Below are 18,232 nucleotides of genomic sequence, written 5' to 3'. Positions count from 1 at the left end.
CTTTCTCATTACTTTATTTTCCAGATCAACAAACTGGGCCACAGCAATGCGTGGCAGGGGACAGCTAGTAAATAATAAAATGAATGGATGCAGGAGCCTGCCTCTTTCCTGCGCGAAAAGGTGTGGAGCCCTGCTCACGCAGAGCTGGCCCACTTTTCTGCCTTGACAGGAATACCTCCCCAACACTAGAGGGCGACGCTCTTTCGTACCACAACGCTAACTGGTCCAGATAGCCCAGGCATGGGCCAACTTGGGCCCTCCTCCCTCCAGGTGTTTTGGACTTCAACTCCCACCATTCCTAACAGCCTCAGGCCCTTCCCTTTTCCCCCTCAGCCGCTTAAGCGGCTGAGGGGGAAAAGGGAAGGGCCTGAGGCTGTTAGGAATGGTGGGAGTTGAAGTCCAAAACCCTTGGAGGTCTGAGACAGCCTAATGGGAGACTGGGTGACCTCCTCTTCAACCGTCGTCAACTCCTTCCTTTCAAACCTCCCTCCCAACCTCGTTGAGTAACTTCCGCTCCCGTTGTTGACGCTGGCCTGGGTGTGGCCGCTTCCGGGGAGGGGAATGAGGAAGTTGGGCATTTACGCACAGAACGTAAGGTGACGCTTGACAGACAGTCGGGACCGGCCAATGAGGCGGAGGCGGGAAGCCGCAGAAGAGCCAATAAGTGCTCTGGCCGGAAGCTGAGAAGCGGGTTGGGGGCGGGGTTAGCTCACTTGAGGGGAAAAGCCCAGGAATGGCGGATGGGAGGCGGCTGAGGTAAGTAAGGGAGGCTTTGGAAGGGCCTTCCGTGCGGTGAGGCCGTTTTAGAAGGCCTCGCAGAAATGGGAAGCTGACTCAAAGCGGCCAAACATAAAAGCATTAGCCTATAAATTAAAATATAGGTAGGTAAATGTAGTCCCCTGACATTAAGTCCAGTCATGTCTGACTCTGGGGTGTGGTGCTCATCTCCATTTCTAAGGCGAAGAGCCGGCGTTGTCCGAAGACACCTCCAAGGTCATGTGGCCGGCATGACTGCATGGAGCGCCGTTACCTATTGATCTACTCACATTTGCATGTTTTCGAACTGCTAGGTTGGCAGAAGCTAGGGCTGACAGCGGAAGCTCACGCCGCTCCCCGGAATCGAACCTGCGACCTTTCGATCAACAAGCTCAGCAGCTCAGTGCTTTAACCCACTGCGCCACCGGGGGCTCCAAATTAAAATATACTATTGTTATATTTACTAGCCGTCCCCTGCCACGCGTTGCTGTGGCCAACATGGGGGTTCTGTGTGGGAGGTTTGGCCCAATTCTATTGTTGGTGGGATTGAGAATGATCTGTGATTGTAGGTGAACTCTAAATCCCAGCAACTACAACTCCTGAATGTCAAGATTCTATTTCCCCCAAAATCCACTAGTGTTCACATTTAGGCATATTGAGTATTCGTGTAGAATTTGGTCCAGATCCATCATTGTTTGAGTCCACAGTGATCTCTGGATGTAGGTGAACTACAACTCTAAAACCAAAGTACACTGCCCACCAAACCCTTCCAGTATTTTCTGTTGGTCATGGGAGTTCTGTGTGCCAAGACTGGTTCAGTTCCATTGTTGCTGGAGTTTGGAAAGCTCTTTGATTGTATGTGAACTATAACTCCCAGCAACTACAACTCCCTAGTGTCAAGGTTATTTCCCCCAAACTCCACCAGCCTTCACATTTGGGCATACTGAGTATTTGTGCCAAGTTTGGTCCAGATCCATCATTGTTTGAGTGTACAGTGCTCTCTGGATGTAGGTGAACTACAACTCCCAAACTCAAGGTTAATGTCCACCAAACGCTGCTAGTATTTTCTGTTGGTCATGGGAGGCCTGTGTGCCAAGTTTGGTTCAATTCCATCGTTGCTGGAGTTCAGAATGCTCTTTGATTATAGGTGAACTATAAATCCCAGCAACTACAACTCCCAAATGACAAAATCATAATTTTTGAGTGATGGTCACTCCTTGTGTAGTGAGATGTTTTGTTGCCAAATTTGGTGTGATTTCGTTCATTGGTTCTTTTGTTTTTAAGGAACTCATTATGCACAGAGCATTTATATATATATATAGAGAGAGAGAGAGATTTAAACTATGCTTTATCTCTCCCGAAGGAGGCTCAAAGCACCCCTCATGCTGCTCCTTTCTCTTAAGACTCATCCGCACTTGTAGGATTAAATGCAGTTTGACACCACTTTTAACTGCATTGGCTCACTGGTATGAAATCATGGGAGTTGTAGTTTTCCCTTCTCCGACAGAGGGTTGGGTACCTCCTGGAACTACAACTCCCAGGGTTCCCCAGCAGTTAAAGCGATGCCAGTAGGCTGTTAGGAATTGTGGGAGTTGAAGTCCAAAATGCCTGGAGGGAGGGCCAAAGAAGGCCCAGGTCTGCTTTATACACATAACCTGAAGGTCATCTGTATATCATGTAAATAATAATATTTATTGTGTCAGAAGCGAGTTGAGGGTACAGTTGACATGTATTTAAAAACACAAACAAAGCTTAAAACTTGTCATTTTGCTAAATGTCTTTTGACCAGAAGTTGGCCATTTGGAGTGCCTCTGGTGTTGCTGTGAGGAGGTTCTCCATTGTGCATGTGGCAGGGCTCAGGCTGCATTGTAGGAGGTGGTCTGTGGTTTGCTCTTCTCCACACTTGCATGTTGTGGATTCCCCTTTGCAGCCCCATTTCTTAAGGTTAGCTCTGAATCTTGTGGTGCCAGAGCGCAGTCTGTTCAGCGCCTTCCACATAGTCCATTCTTCTGTGTGCCCAGGAGGGAGTTTCTCATCCAGTCTCAGCCACTGATTAAGGTGCTGGGTTTTAACCTGCCACTTTTGAATTCTTGCTTGCTAGGGTGTCCCTGTGGGTATTTATCTCAATCCTAGGAAACTCTTAATTTAAGCCATTTGCATGCTGGCTATTTATTTATTTATTTATTTCAGTCATTTCTACCCCGCCCTTCTCACCCCCTAGGGGGGACTCAAGGCAGCTTACATCCGGCACAATTTGATGCCAACAGTTACAATAAAATGCAATAGAAATAACACAATAGATTAAAAACAACACAATTAATACAGTACAACACAATACAATATCAACTAAAACCGCTCTATAGCCCGCGTTCATCGAGTTCTAAAATCCGTCAGTCCTTTTAGCATTGCCATAGTCCTTTCCAACTCTAGTCATCATCACCTTGTTACTCTGCCAGATTACCCAAATGCCTAGTCCCATATCCATGTCTTCAGCTTTCTTCTGAAGGAGAGGAGGAATGTTGACGACCTGATTTCCCCGGGGAGTGAATTCCACAGGCGAGGGGCCACTACTGAGAAGGCCCTGTCCCTCATCCCCACCAGCCTCACTTGTGATAAAGGTGCGGCCGAGAGCAGGGCCTCCCCAGAAGATCTTAAACTCCGTGGTGGGACATAGAAGGAGATACGTTCGAACAAGTACACTGGGCCGGTGCCATATAGGGTTTTAAAGGTCAAAACCAGCACTTTGAATTGTGCTCTGAACTGGATCGGCAGCCAGTGGAGCTGACGTACCAGAGGAGTGGTGTGCTCCCTGTATGATGCTCCGGTGATTAATCTGGCTGCCGCCCGTTGGACTAGTTGAAGTTTCCGAACAGTCTTCAAAGGCAACCCCACATAGAGTGCGTTGCAGTAATCTATTCGGGATGTAACAAGAGCGTGGACCACTGTGGCCAGATCAGACTTCCCAAGGTACGGGCGCAGCTGGCGCACAAGTTTTAATTGTGCAAAAGCTCTCCCGGCCACCGCAGAAACCTGGGGTTCCAGGCTCAGCGATGAGTCCAGGATCACTCCCAAGCTGCGAACCTGCGGCTACTATTTGAACAGGGGATGAGTCGGAGATGTTCTTTCATTATTGGCTGCTACTTCCCAACGAATGTCAAGTGATGCAATACCAGCTAAACAGTATAATTTTTCCAGTGTGTTAAAGCACTGAGCTGCTGAGCTTGTTGATCGAAAGGTCTCAGGTTAGATTCTGGGGAGCGGCATAAGCTACCGCTGTCAGCCCTAGCTTCTGCCAACCTAGCAGTTTGAAAACATGCAAATGTGAGTAGATCAAGAGGTACCGCTCCAGCGGGAAGGTAACGGCGCTCCATGCAGTCATTCTGGCCACATGACCTTGGAGGTGTCTATGGACAACGCTGGCTCTTTGGCTTAGAAATGGAGATGAGCACCACACCCCAGAGTCAGACATGACTGGACTTAATGTCAGGGGACTACCTTTACCTTTACCTATGGGGTGTAGGCATCCTGTGATAATGTGGCATGTCTCATTAAGGGCCACTGTTTTAACGTGGTGCAGTGTATTCCACACTGGGCATGTGTACTCAGCAGCAGAGTAGCAAAGCGAAAGGGCAGATGTTCTCACTGTATCTGGTTGTGATCCCCAGGTTGTGCCAGTCAGCTTTCGTACAGTATTTGTAGACCTACTTTTTGCTTAATATTCAAGCAGTGCTTCTTGTAAGTCAGCGTACAGTCCAGAGTAACTTGCTCCATCAATGTTTAACATTTACACTAATAATAATAATAAAAAACCTTTTTTGTATCCCACCCTATTTTCCTGAAGGGACTCGAGACTGTTTCCAACATATAAGGCAAAACATTCAGTTGCCAAGAAGAAAATCATACAGACAAATAAAAAACAACATAAAACACCAATATCCTGCTGAAACACAACAGAAAAAAATTTAATTGATTGCAATTATAACCCCCATCAGATGAGGTTCAACAAAATCTATGCCCGGACTACAGAATGGGCATGGGATAGTGCTACTTTGTGCTTGAAACAAAGTTTGTTTATTTATTTATGTTTATACCCTGCTTTATCTCCCCTGAAGGGAACTCAAAGCGGCTTGACATAAAGCATCAGCATAACCGTTTAAAATAATATACAAACATTAAAACAGGATTAAATATAAACGGGTTTTTTTAAAAAAAATCCCAGTTAGAATTATTTTAAAAATTCAAAGTTAAAAACCATAGCACCCCAAATTGATCTGTCTGTCTGAATAAAAGGGTTTTAACCTGCCACCGGAAGGAAGGGGCCATTCTGGCTTCATTGGAACGAAGAAGGGAGTTCCAGAGTGGAGGGAATTTTACACTGTGAAGGAAGAAAGGCACTGTTCTCGTTCTTTCCTGCCAACTGAGCTTGAGATGGAAGTGGGACTGAGAGAAGGAAGGGCTTCTCCTAAAGATCTCAGAACTTGGGCAGGTTCATACAAGGGGATCCGGTCAGCCAAATAGCCTGGACCTCAACTGTCTAGGACTCTAAAGGTCAAAACCATAACTTTGAATTGTGCCTTGAAACAGACTGGCAGCCAGTGGAGCTGCTGCAGGAGTGGGGTTCCCTGCTCCCTGTAGCCAGCCCCAGTGAGCAACCTGGCTACAGAGCTTTGCACTAGCCAAAGTTTCCGATTGCATTACAGTCATCCAGGCAGGATGTAACTAAGGCATGGGCCTTGGCCAGATATGGCTTCCCAAGGAATGGGCACAGTTGCTGTACAAGTTTTAATTGTGCAAAAGCCTACCTCTAACACCTGGGCCTCCAGGTTCAGTCCAGGAGGACCCCTAAACTGTGGACATGTGTCTTCAGAGGGAGTTTGACCCATTCCATCCAGCACAGGCTGGATCTCCATTCCCTGGTCTGCTTTCTCTCTGACTAGGAGTACCTCTGTCTTGTCTGGATTAAGTTTCTGTCCACTGAACCATCTGAAAGCAAAGATTTCTCCATCTCAGCCTCATCATGAGAACCAATTTGGATTCTGGAATATTTTGGATAAGGAAGGCTCAACCCGTTTGGATATTTAGAGGCTGGCAAAGATAGGTGAAATGGGTGCTTCCAGAGTTTGAGAAAATGTGTTGCTTGAGAAGGCCATATTTCTAAAGGAGGCTGGCTCTCCTAAAGGGAATAGAATAGAATCGCTTTATTGTCATTGTACAACAAAATTAAATGCTTTCCCCAGCACACCTCACAAAACCAACACACCCACCCCTATACACCCCAACCACCACAGCACAGACCATAATGCCACATCAGTGCAAAACCATGGAGTTCAGTATAGCCACAACATAGGATAAAAGCTCTCTCTCGGTCTGTTTGACCTTGTCTTTGTCACTCTGTACAGTCTTCCAGTTGGCAATAATAACAAAAAAGAATATGCAGGGTGTGATGGTGATTTTCAAAGGGGAAAATTTTTGGGTTCCACCCAGACTTGAGTCACTCGTCATGATCAATGCGGAAGTTGATCTGAGTAACTGAAGTCCCGTTTGTTTCAGTGAGTCTGTTCTTTGACTCTTATGACTAAGTTGGGAGATAGCTGTTCAGAATAAAGTAGGTTTGGTGTATATGGCTATTGTTTCTAAATTGCTGGAGCTTACTCTATATCAGTGGTTCTCAACTTGTGGGTCCCTGGGTATTTTGGCCTACAATCCCAGAAATCTCAGCCAGTTTACCAGCAGTTAGGATTTCTGGGAGTTGAAGACCAAAACATCTGGGGACCCACAGGTTGGGAACCACTGATCTATATCAAGTTGTGCAGTAAGTTTCTCTGTTTCATATTGTTCTAGCTGAGTAAGGATGTACAATACAAACATTCCCCGAGTTGCAAACATCCGACTTACAAACAACTCCTAGTTAAGATCGGGGCTGAGACAACAGGAAGTGAGAGAAATCTACCTTTTGGAAGGAGTTATTATCATGGAGAAAAGGCTGTCCATTGAAGCTCCCGCACAAATCCTTGTTTCCACAACAAGCCACATTTTTCAAAATCCAATTCTCACAAGGACAGAAAGTGAGGTGAAATACTCTGAACAGGGGCACAGACAGCAAAATAACCACTATCTAAAGCTGCATATAGAGAGAGCGCTCTCGCTCTCTCCCTCTATATATAGGTGGAGTTACACTTAAAAACTGTTTATTTTATGACTTAAATACAAATTCAGCTTAGGAACAAACCTACAGAACATGACTTGTTTGTAACTTGGGGACTGTCTGTACTTGGTTGCTAAAAGAGATGGCCAGGGTTTGACAGTACACTCCTGGTTGTTTTCACACATAAGTTTATTATCAGATGGGTGAGAACTTGAAGAGACCTAGGTTGAACCCTCTCCTTGGCATGAAAGCCCATATGAATCAGTTGCTCTTTTAGTTTAATCTATATCACAAGGTATAGAAAATGAAAATGTCCTAGAGCATTGGTTCCCAAACTAAGGTGTTCTTATAGAATCAGAGTTGGAAGAAACCACAAAGGCCATCCAGCCCAATTCCTTCCATACACTGTCAAAGCACTCTTAACAGATAGCTGTTTAGCCTCTGTTTAAAAAACTCCAGAGAAGGAAGACCCCACCATATTTTCTTGGGTATATGTTTGTGTAGCATCGAATTGTGCCTTTTGTGAGCTCTCTGAGTCCCCTTCGGGGTGAAAAAGGGAGGGTATAAATATGATAAATAAATACATTCGGATGGCAGAAAAGGATATTTGGGTGCAGTATGTGGCAGATCTTAGTAAAAACAATACAAAGTCATGGAACTGGAAATGAATCCATAGAGGTGATGGAGAGTGTGAGTGGACAAGGAAGCTTTGGACAATATTGCATGACTGGGAGTGGCCAAGGAACCTGTGTTATTAATTTCCAGTGGGTTAGTCATGTTAGTTTGTTGCAATGAAAACAAGAAGAAAGACTTCTGTCCTTCAATTGAGCTTGGAAATTTTGTTTGGCATAAATATTTATGAACTGCAGTCCATTGGTATGGGAGCTCAGTGTGTTTGAATTTTTTGGGCTGTGCTGTCAAAAGCTTATGCCAAACATACTAACTAATATTTAAGGTGCCACTTAGTTCTTCCTCTTCCAAACAGATATGTTTTCTGGCTTTGATACATGGTACATTAGGGGAATTAAGTAGAGAAAGAACAAAACATGATCACTATGATTCAGAAGGCCCAGATTATTTTACTTGGTGGAGGGGAGCACCTAATGTGGAAAGCTAAGGAATATATTGAAGAAATAGTATGTGGAAAAGAGAAACCTTTCTCTCCTGCAAGGCAGGAGACTTTTTTAAAAAGTTGGTGTTCTTTTGGGGAAAACGTATCTGCCATGGCTATACATGGGAGATATGTTGAATATCAGGATAACTAATGATGTAAAGGAGCCCCCAGTGGTGCAGTGGGTTAAACCACTGAACTTGTTGACCAAAAGGTTGCAGGTTAGAATCCGGAGAGCAGCGTGAGCTCCTGCTGTTAGCTTCGAAAACATGCAAATGTGAGTAGATCAATATGTACCGCTCCAGCGGGAAGGTAATGGCGCTCCATGCAGTCATACTGGTCACATGACCTTGGAGGCCTTGTGCGCCAGCTGCGCCCTCTATTCTGCTTTGGTTAGACCACATCTGGAATATTGTGTCCAATTCTGGGCACCACAATTCAAGAGAGATATTGACAAGCTGGAATGTGTCCAGAGGAGGGCGACTAAAATGATCAAGGGTCTGGAGAACAAGCCCTATGAGGAGCGGCTTAGGGAACTGGGCATGTTTAGCCTGAAGAAGAGAAGTCTGAGAGGAGATATGATAGCCATGTATAAATATGTGAGAGGAAGCCACAGGGAGGAGGGAGCAAGCTTGTTTTCTGCTTCCTTGGAGACTAGGACGTGGAACAATGGCTTCAAACTACAGGAGAGGAGATTCCATCTGAACATGAGGAAGAACTTCCTGACTGTGAGAGCTGTTCAGCAGTGGAACTCTCTGCCCCGGAGTGTGGTGGAGGCTCCTTCTTTGGAAGCTTTTAAGCAGAGGCTGGATGGCCATCTGTCAGGGGTGATTTGAATGCAATATTCCTGCTTCTTGGCAGGGGGTTGGACTGGATGGCCCATGAGGTCTCTTCCAACTCTTTGATTCTATGATTCTAGGTGTCTATGGACAATTCCGGCCAGCTCTTCAGCTCAGAAATGAAGATGAGCACAAACCCCCAGAGTCAGACACGACTGGACTTAACGTCAGGGGTAAACCTGTACCTTTTAATGATTTAAAATTTCCAGAAATATTGACGACATGCTTGAGGGATGGGGAGGGGAGGCAGTATCTTGCTTTAAATCCCTGAAATTTTACAAATTGAAAAAATACGATCTATTCACTCCTTATAGTTTGAAAGTCACTTTCATAATAATAATACGGTAGTTTTATTTCTTACCCTCCTCTCCTCACAGCTCAAGGCAGGTCACAATATTGCTAAAACACATAAACACATAATCATTTTAAAACACTCCACAGAATACACATATTAAAACATATTTCCGTAAAAGACATATGAAAATGCATAAAATGAAAGTTAAACATAGAGTAGAAGTTTAAAAATTGTCATTAAAAACACCACTGTGGTGTTTCTTTTGCTGTCTGTGTCTCTGTTCAGAAGATTTCACCTGGCTTTTTGTCCCTGTGAGAATTTGATTTTTAAGCATTTGGCTTGTTGTGGAAACAAGGATTGGTGATAAAGCTTCAGTCGAGACCCCTTTTCCCCATGATAACTTAGGAGTGAATTTCACTTCCTAGGAGTATATTTCCCTCACTTTCTGTTGTCTCACCTATTTTCTTAATCATGAGTTGGATATTTGTAACTTGGGGACTGCGTGTACACATAGACTGAACTAAATTTTATAGACAATATTTGTAATACGTTTGTGCATAAAACAGTTTGTGTACTGAAAGCAAGGTTAAACATGGGGAGAATTTTGGAGTATTTTGGTGTTTAAAGGATGCTCAAACTGTATATGTTTTGTGCCTGTGAAATTTGCTTTGCTTGTGGAAATCTCGCCCTTTGTGTATTTGTGCATGCTATCAGTTGCCCTTACGTGTAAAATCTATTATGAGTGGAATTGTTCTAGAATTTTGCTTGCGTGTTGGGTTTAAAAACCTTTATCTGTTTTCATTGAGGGGTTTTATTATTGGGCTGGGAAATGTCTGGCCCACCAAATGATGATTGATTGGTTTTTTACCATCATTGCAGGGATAGACAGTGATGAGGAGCTTGTAAATGAATACAGTCAACCATCCCTATCCATGGATTCTGCATCCATGGATTTAGTCACCCACGGCAGGGGTCCCAAACTTTTTAAAGAGAGGGCTAGTTCATGGTCCCTCAGACTGTTGTGGGACGGACTACAGTTTGAATAAAACATGAACAAATTCGTATGCATAGTGCACATATCTTATTTGTAGTGCAGAAAATCATGAAAGAACAATACAATATTTAAAATGAAGAACGATTTTAACCAACTTAAACTTACCAGTATTTCAGTGGGAAGTGTGGGCCTGCTTTTGGCTGATGAGAGAGTCAAGTTAATGTGAATTGTTGTTGTTGTGTGTCTTCAAGTCGTTTCAGACCCTAAGTCTAGCATAGTGTGGTGGCTGGATAAATCACCTTGGAGGGCTGCATCCCGCCTGCAGGCCTTAGTTTGATCCACGGCTTGAAAATATTTTTTAAAATAAAAAACAATCTTGATTCTGCGCTTTCATATGTCAATTTACTATACATTGTATACAATGATACTTAAGCATCTACAGATTTTGGTATCTATGGAGAGCCTTGGAATCAAGACATTCCAGACACCAAGAGCCCAATGTATTATTTGTTTGTTTGTTTCTCTAGACTACACTAGTAATCCTCCTCCACCTTGCCCTTCCCCACTTTGGATGCTGAGATTTACAGTGTGCTTTGGCTAAGGGCTCTCACAGAACTGGTGCCTGGAGATGAAATGGATTTGGGATTTCACATCCTGAGCAAATGTTTTGTATTGCTCTGTGGCTATCAAAGGCTTTGCGGGGTTGGGAACACTTAGGTGTCTTTGAGTATTCTATTCCTCCTGACATAGAGTAGGCCAAATACAGGGTGAGGCAGCAAAACTTCATTTTTTTCAAAACTTAATAAAACCCATTGTATGAATCAGAATTTTTTTTATAATGTAGGCGCATACCTAAAGTTTTGTTTTACGTAGTTTTGAAGATCAAATTAGGTAGGTGACGTCCTCCATTCTCCATACACTGAGTAAACTGATTTCTGGCGTTTGTCATTACTCTTGACAGCATAGCAGGCGTTATGTTGGCAATTTCTTCCTAGATGTTGGTCTTCATATCTTGTAGGGTCCTTGGACAGTTCACATAAACACGGGATTTCAAAAACCCATAGAAAAAAATCACAAGGGCCAAATCTGGAGAGCGGGCCGGCCACTCCAAATGCACTCGAAAAGTAGGCCTCAACGGTAAAAGCATGCTCCTTACTGTTCCAACGCATGATGGCGACTGAACTGTGTCAGGACAAAACTTTATACTCCTGCCTCTCGAACGAGACCACTAGCGCTCTGCTACGTCTTCAACCAACTGAATGGTGCGCTGTCTCACCCTGTAGATTGCTATCTATCATTTAATGGTGAAGTAGGCATAAAGCTTGTACAATACATTGGATGCATTCATATATAACACTAAGGCAGATTATATATTTAATATTATGTGCATGAGCAACAAGGACCCTTCACCTTGCATGTTTCATTTTTCCATCATAACCATCAGAATTTGAGAAAAATCTGTAGATGAACTTTGTAGTTGAACTCAGGTTTATAAACAAGCCAGTGTGATCCCCGTTTTAATTTAACTGAATAAAAATGAACTTCAATATATTGAGGAATTATGCTTTACTTATAACTGGAAGGTTTCGCAAAGAGGAAACTGCATGAGTCTAAAGTTATTTGCAGATTACTCACTGTGACACCAAAATGTGGTTTGGCTTTGAATCTGAGGACTGTTATTTTTCTTATAATTCTTTGTTTTATATAGATTAGACCAAAAAGTATTTGGAGAGTGATTTTAATTTTTTATGTGAATGATATCTCAATAAAAATTTCTAGAATAGTGTAAAGTGTGTAACTACAACAGTCAAGTAATGAATCAAAACAAAAGGCAGTAGAACAGATGCTTTTCACGGCTTTGAATTCATGCTTTTGTAAACAAATGCAATTTCCATATTCAAACATACATTCCATTTTCTGTTTCTTCAAATCCTCATATTCTGTGAGAGGCAAAGCTTACAACAAAAACACCACAACAAAAAAAGAAAGAGCAAGATGTCTTAGTTCCTGTGACATTGAAGGGACTTTGCAAAAATAAATTGCTACGTGAGTGAGGAAAATGACATTTTTTTTCTAATATGAATTCCTTTGGGAAAAAATATGGAATGTTTTCTCTCACAATTTTAATAAGTTTTGTTTCTTTTGAACTTTGCTGTAGGAACCATGTGTATAGAAAACAAATCAGCAAATAGTGCCAAAAAGAACAGTAGTGATGGCTTAATAGAGGAGGAGTAGAGTTGTAGGACTGTTAGCCAGCTTGACACAACATTTTCCTTGTCTAGTATGGAAATGGGTCATCCAAAATCTGAATAGTTTCAAACAGGTTTTACTAGAGATTGTATTATATGCGAGTTATTAAGTACTTGCTCTGTTTATGGTTTAGGTTGCTTTGTAATGAATTGCTTTGTACAGTTATTTATCAGGAAAATTAATCTTGAAGCAGAGTGGATTAGTGAATTAGATTTATGGCAAACCTCTTGTGTTACTTTTCAAAATGGAGGCTGCAAGCACTATGCCTATACTCAAGAGAAATTCCCGCTAAACCCAATGGGCTTACTTCTGTGATGACATATACAGGAGGAGCAGGTGATTTATTGTCAGACCTGGCTAACCACATTCTTCTGTGATCTCACTCCTGTTGTTGATGTTTGAACCTCTAGAAGAAAAGAAGAGAGGAAAGGAATTGAACATTGCCACAGACACTGGGTATGATCATGATGGTTTTCAGATGTTTAAGGTGGATCACTTGGTTTTTAATGCATCGTTCTAATTTAGACTTTTAGACATTTTGGATTTTATTCAGCATCAGATACTTCTGAAATGTGTCTAAATTAGAATGATGCATTAAAAGCCAAGAGACCCACCTTAAACACCTGACAACCTTCTCTACCCCTTAGTACTTAAATAACCACGATCACACCCAGTGTCTGTGGCAATATTCAATTCTTCTCCACTCTTCTTTCTTCTGGAGGTTAAAGCATCAAGAAATAAAATTCCTTGATGCTTACAAAAATATTGTATGCCTTCAAGTCATTTCCATCTTATGAAGACGCATTGTCTTGGCACAATCTGTTCTGAGGGCACTTCCATTGCCTGCCTCTAAGGCCAAGAGAGTGTGACTTGCCCAAGATCACTCAGTAGGTTTCCAAGACTGTGTGGGGTTTCAAATCATGTTCTCTAGAATTCTAGTCTAACACTCAAATCGCTACACTATAGACCAATCAGCACATTTGATGTTGATTTCACAATGGTTACCTAATCAGGTCAAGTGAGTTGATATTCCAGTTAATGAAGAACTTGTCAGGCACTATGGGGGAAAAGATAAAATTAAAAGTACAAAATCTCTGGTGTCTTTCAATTAGAAAGATTCCCACACTGCGTTATACTTTTTGGAAGACCCAAGACAGTTATGTGTCCTAATCATATATTTTAAGCACCTTCAAAGAATATATTTGTTTGGAGAATGTGCTGAGATTTCTGCTTTGGAGATCACTAGCTGCTTCACAGATCTGTTGTTTGTTGGAGAATTACTAAACTAATTACAGCTCATGGTATATTTTAATAGGGACATAGGAGTAAGGAGCATTGCTTTTTAACAATTTGGTTCCCTGCATTATAGAACTAAGCACTGAGTGCCTAAATTCCATGACCTCTTAATGCACTATTTCTTTTACTATGTTAAAAAAAGTACTACATAAATATTTAAACCTTGAAGTGTTGCTAGATTTAGAACTTTAAATCCCCCTTCATTTTGTAAGATTTACGTTAAGAGGTAGTCTAATCCTGTTGCACAGTTTACTGGGCTAGTTTTCTAAGCATTAACTCTTTCCTGGTTGGTCATAATTGAGTGGATTTTTTAAAAAAGACTATAGTTATTTTGTCATGTATATGGGATATAAGTGAAAATTTGGGTGGTCTCCAGATGTTGTAGCCCTAGTACTCCTGTCCTGTGCTCATGGTAGCTGAATCTGATTGCAGCTGAAGTCCAATATAAACTGGATTAGCAACTTCTTACATATTTTATTAATTTTATTCACTGTATTTATACCCTGAATCCCTGAAGGGGATTCAGAGCGGCTCACAAGTAGGCAACAATTTGATGTCGCACAAACATACAAACAATAAAATAAACATATACATTAAAACCAAAAAGTGAAAAATAACTCAACTAATATTAAAACTACACAATCCATACATAGACTTGGCATAAAATTATCGGAGACAGTAAGAGTTCTGTGTTGTTGATGCACATGGAACAAATCCAAATACCCCTAATTCATATTACAATTAAGCCTTATTTATTTATTTATTTATTACGGGTTCTTATACCCCGCCCTTCTCACCCCGGAGGGGACTCAAGGCGGCTTACAAAAGCAAGGCACCATTTGATGCCCGCGTCACAAAACAATCAATACAAAATTATTACAATTTCATAGTTAACAGCAATTCATCCACTATACCAATAAAATCGATAAAATCCCCATACAAACCCTAATCATCCTCCCACATGGTCAGCGTTCACTAACTCATAGATCTCATTTTCAATTCCACTTCTTCCATCCTGCTGATCGTATTCATCTGATTTAATTGCCAGATTGCCCGAAGGCCTGGTCCCAAAGCCATGTCTTCACCCTCCTCCTGAAGGAGAGGAGGGATGATGATGTCCTGATTTCCCCCGGGAGTGAGTTCCACAGGTGAGGGGCCACCACTGAGAAGGCCCTGCTCCTCGTCCCCACCAGCCTCACTTGTGACAGTGGTGGGGTCGAGAACAGTGCCTCCCCAGCTGATCTCAAACTCCGGGGTGGGACGTAAAGGGAGATACGTTCGGACAGATACACTGGACCGGAACCGTACAGGGTTTTGTAGGTCAAAACCAGCACTTTGAATTGTGCTCGGAACTGCACCGGCAGCCAGTGGAGCTGGCACAACAGGGGGGTGGTGTGCTCCCTGTATGTCGCTCCGGTGAGCAATCTGGCTGCCGCTCGCTGGACTAGTTGAAGTTTCCGAACCGTCTTCAAGGGCAACCCCACGTAGAGCGCGTTGCAGTAGTCTATTCGGGATGTGACAAGAGCGTGGACCACTGTGGCCAGATCAGACTTCCCAAGGTACGGGCGCAACTGGTGCACAAGTTTTAATTGCGCAAAAGCTCTCCCGGCCACCGCTGAGACCTGGGGTTCCAGGCTCAGCGGTGAGTCCAGGATCACTCCCAAGCTGCGAACCTGCGTCTTCAGGGGGAGTGTAACCCCATCCAACACAGGCTGTAACCCTATACCCTGTTCGGCCTTCCGACTGACCAGTAGGACCTCTGTCTTGTCTGGATTCAGTTTCAATTTGTTAGCTCTCATCCAGTCCGATACAGCAGCTAGACACCGGTTCAAGGTCTGGACAGCCTCCTTGGTGACAGGTGAGAAGGAGTGACAGATCTGGACATCATCTGCGTAGAGATAACATCTCAATCCGAAACTCCGAATGATCTCTCCCAGCGGTTTCATGTAGATGTTAAACAACATTGGGGACAGAATCGAACCCTGTGGGACTCCACACAACAACGGTTGTGGGGCCGAACAGGTGTCACCCAGTAACACCTTCTGGGACCGTCCCTCAAGAAATGACTGGAGCCACTGCAAGGCAGTACCCCCAAGACCCATGTCCATGAGGCGTCTTGCTTTGTATGTTCTCTTTCTTCAAAGGAATAATGTTTCATGTAGTAGAAAAACAGTGTTCTAATAAGAACTAGAACTCTGCATCACTAATAGAGCCTCTGCAAGTACAGGAGAATCCTTGCTTCAGGGGTTCATCCTTCAGCTCATGGGGAAGTGTAAATGTGGGTGATGTTTAAAATGCATTATCTTCATGACATAGGCATACTCCGTTAACAAAACCAATGTGTTTCTGGGAATTATTTTTCATTTGGTGGCATGGTGGCAGGGGCAGAAATAACATGGGCAGAACAAGAATAGGACATTTTAATATGTTTAAGGATATATTCAATCCACATATAAAATCAAAGCGTGAACTTCAGTAAAAATGTTTGAACTTTCTAAAGACAACTTGAAGGTTTCTTCCCAAATGCATCCAGAATTTTTTTTTTGTTTCTTTGCTTGTCACTTTTCTTGTAACTGCCATTTTGGTGACCCAACCTACAGGCTACCATATTTACCTACGTATTTAAACTGTGGCAATAATGGTTAAAATCCCAGCTAAAACATAAAATTCATTGGGTGATCTTTCAGTCTAGCCTGCCTCAGAAGGTTATTGTGAAAGAGAGAGACTGGTTTTAGTCCACTTTGAATTCATTGGGGGAAAGGCAAGTTACAAGTATAATGAATAAATATCATCAACAATATGGTTCAAAAGTCATGTTGAGCTTTTGAAACTGTTTATGGGGAGATACGTATGTTCATTGTTAAATTGATCTGTCTGAGATGGCTGACCCTCCAGAGTGAGAAAGGTGAGGTAGAAATGTCGTAAATAAATAATAAATAACTTAGCAATGGAAACTAGGTGATCATGATCAATAACTTAATATGCTTGTTAAAGACATTTATATTGAACACAAATTATGCTGGATCAGATCAGGTCTCTGTTGTTAGCATCCTGTTTCTTACAAACATAAGCCAGATGTTCAGAGAATACCACTAGATCTGCGTTTCTCAACCTGAGGGTCAGGATTTCAGAGGGGTCGCCAAAGACCATCAGAAAGCATATTTCTAATGGTCTTAGGAACCCCTTTGGCACAGATGGCTGAAAATCTCTCCGCCTGTTTACTTTTTGGAAACAGACAGAGAATCTTCCCACGAAAACCTGTCCTCTGCTCTGATTGACCACCCTCTTAGCCAAGGGGAGGGCTGTTTCTGAGGCTCCGAGCGGGGAGGGGAGAGCAGATATGCTTGGCATGTGGCAGGGTGGTGCGCATGTGCCGACGAGGGAGAATGTGTGAGGTTGGAGGGAGGCTCATGCCATCGAGTCCCTTCAAGGCATGGGGTTCTGTATGGGAAGTTTGTCCCAATTATATCACTGGTGGGGTTCAGAATGCTCTTTGATTGTAGGTGAACTATAAATCCCTGCAACCACAACTTCCAAATGCCAATGCCTATTTTCTCCAAAATCCACCAGTGTTCACATTTGGGCATATTGAGTATCTGTGCCAAGTTTGGTCCAGATTCATCATTGTTTGAATCCACAGTGATCTCTGGGTGTAGGTGAACTACAACTCCAAAGGTCAATGCCCACCAAACCCTTCCAAGTATTTTCTGTGTGTTATGGGAATTCTGTGTGCCGAGTTTGGTTCAGTTCCATCATTTGTGAAGTTCAGAATGCTCATTGACTGTAGGTGAACTATAAATTCCAGCAACTCCCAAATGACAAAATCAACCCCCCCCCCCAACTCCACCAGTATTCAAATTTGGGCATATTGGGTATTTGTGCCAAATTTGGTCCAGTGAATGACAATACATCCTGCATATCAGATATTTAAATTATGAATCATAACAGTAGCAAAATTACAGTTCCAAAGTAGCAACGAAAATATTGTTATGGTTGGGGGTCACCACAAGATGAGGAACTGTGTTAAGGGGTCCCGACATTAGGAAGATTGAAAAACACACACTGCACTAGATAGAAAGGCAGCAGTTAATTCTGTGTGGTTTGACTGCATGATTTACTGCAAGCAATACCAGGAAACTCTAAAATTTTGGAAGTCTATATCTAACTTTCAGCATGACAGTCACTGGTGCAGCTATTGGATGTCACCCTTTACACACTGTAAACTGATTATTGTGTAAATTTTGCTATAATTCTCATGCCTAAACTACCCTGTTTTGTTATCATGTCAACATGAAATCTGAGTATGTATTACAGATAGTCAACAAAATATATAAGTAATGGTTTGGAGTCTATATCCTCTGTTCATTTTGGTGCCATTTATGAGAGGTAGGAACTAGTTCAAATGTTTGAGATGGTTCTGCAAATAATGTTTGAATGAACAAAATCTCAGCAGCTATCTGTAAATAAGTGTTAAAAAGAAACGGGCTGCTATCACTTATAATGTCAAAGGTTGGCTTCATGTGGATGCAGCAATGATTAATTTAAG

General features: G+C 42.6%; 1 protein-coding gene across 1 annotated transcript in view; it reads left to right on the top strand.

The window, feature by feature from the left end:
• Positions 1–666: 666 nt before the first annotated feature.
• The window catches only part of WASF2 (WASP family member 2), a 60,768-nt gene continuing 43,202 nt past the window's right edge, over positions 667–18,232 (top strand). The window contains exon 1 of the mRNA XM_060784381.2: positions 667–756. The gene's annotated coding sequence lies outside the window, so the exon portion shown is untranslated. The remainder of the gene's footprint in view (positions 757–18,232) is intronic.

The sequence above is a fragment of the Anolis sagrei genome, chromosome X (assembly GCF_037176765.1).
Source record: "Anolis sagrei isolate rAnoSag1 chromosome X, rAnoSag1.mat, whole genome shotgun sequence".
Classification (NCBI taxonomy): Eukaryota; Metazoa; Chordata; class Lepidosauria; order Squamata; family Dactyloidae; genus Anolis; species Anolis sagrei.
This window is presented reverse-complemented; position numbering and strand designations above follow the sequence as displayed.